This window comes from Penaeus monodon, chromosome 21 (genome assembly GCF_015228065.2).
Source record: "Penaeus monodon isolate SGIC_2016 chromosome 21, NSTDA_Pmon_1, whole genome shotgun sequence".
NCBI lineage: Eukaryota > Metazoa > Arthropoda > Malacostraca > Decapoda > Penaeidae > Penaeus > Penaeus monodon.
Genome location: NC_051406.1, coordinates 16,554,486 through 16,556,165, shown reverse-complemented (window position 1 = coordinate 16,556,165; position 1,680 = coordinate 16,554,486).

The following is a 1,680-nucleotide window of genomic DNA, read 5'->3' as shown; positions in this document are numbered from 1 at the left end:
AATACGAATTTAGACAGAGTGAGCGTGGGCAAAGGGGGGAAAAAATGTGAAAAACAAATTACCTTGCATCCCCCTATTGAAGGAGTACAACCAATAAGAAAGATGATAATAGGCAGCAACCGAAAGTGAACGAAATAACCGTAGGATACAACGTGGAGAGATACGTATACATATATCATAGAAGAATAAGGAAAGAATAACTAACCGCAACTCAAGTCTCACGAACATAATTAAAAACTTCACACCAAACATAATACTACCATCCTTTGTACACCATAAAAGTGGAAATTAGAATAAATATAAGGTTAAGATAATCCTAAATAACGCAGAATGGAGTAGGCCCAAACCAGATATGATTGCAAAACAAGGTAGGACAAAGTGAAATGAAAAACAAAACATAACTGTTAACAACGTGTAAGGGAGATGAAAAATAAACCAGGGGAAGGGCATTAAAACTAGAGGTGGGAGACAGCGCCCACATAATAGGATATGGTATAAACCTGAGCGATAATATCCGGCTTTTAGCCATCAGCATAACAAAAGGGACTAAAAGAATAGAGTCTGGAAAGAAGGGATCAACATTAGAAAGAAGTAATTAGATCAGTTGATGTAGAGAACACGAATAAGGGGTAGGCACGTGTTTAACAATAGAAAGGAGAGTATAATCACCTACATGATCAATAATAGGGGAGCCAAAACGCTAAGCATTGTGAGAGATGTCGATATTACAAATTTCGGTCGGCGCAAGTAGCAACCAAAAAAAAAATTACCAAGGAATATATACAAGAATTAGCAAATAGGCAATATCATGTGATAGACGATTTACGAGGCAATCCCTAACAGAAATATAAACACACGCTTCCATATATTAGAACTAAAGGTGATTCGGACAACCTTCATGCAGGCCAAGGGGAAATAAGACTCTATAGTCGAAAGCACGAGACAGAAGAAAAGAAATGCTACCTACAATAGAACACATGTCGAAAGCATAGGGACGCCTTTTATGACATAGGACAAAGGCTCATTCAAGTACAGAGCGCGATATAATTAAGCCTCACCAGGCCAGCGTAGCAGAATAACTCGAAAGAACGGGCATAAAAGTTACCCGCACCAATACCAATCAACGGTACATGACGAACCACATATAAAATAACCGTTGTTAGCTCATGTACCAATTCACAAATTTGCGATCGCCTACGACATTCGCAACATATATACCTATTCATTAATCTGAATGATTTTACATAAGATAGCGAAAAGGCTAGTAATCGTCCCGCAAACGACCCGATTTCAGAAAATAACGTTCGGAAAAGGGCTTTATCAACCCCCATAATCATACAAACGGTGACTAAGTGAACAGCATGAGGACCATCAAGCAAGATAACATACCCCATAGCGTGGAGTAAAAAGACTGCTTGGATCGTGTTACTCATGCATATTATAATAAGAAACTAAGAAAAATATAGTTTAAATACAAAAACGAAATAACTCGAAATACCAACGACGGCGATACGTTTGGAATCGTCGGTACCCACAAAAAGGTATAAGAAACCACAGCATACGATGGGCAAAAATAAGCATATTTCTCTGCCAGGTACGGACCTTAATGGGGATATAGAGGACAGTAAACCACGCAACAGTGAGTAAATGGGGGGGGAAAGAACCGAAGGGAAATAACAA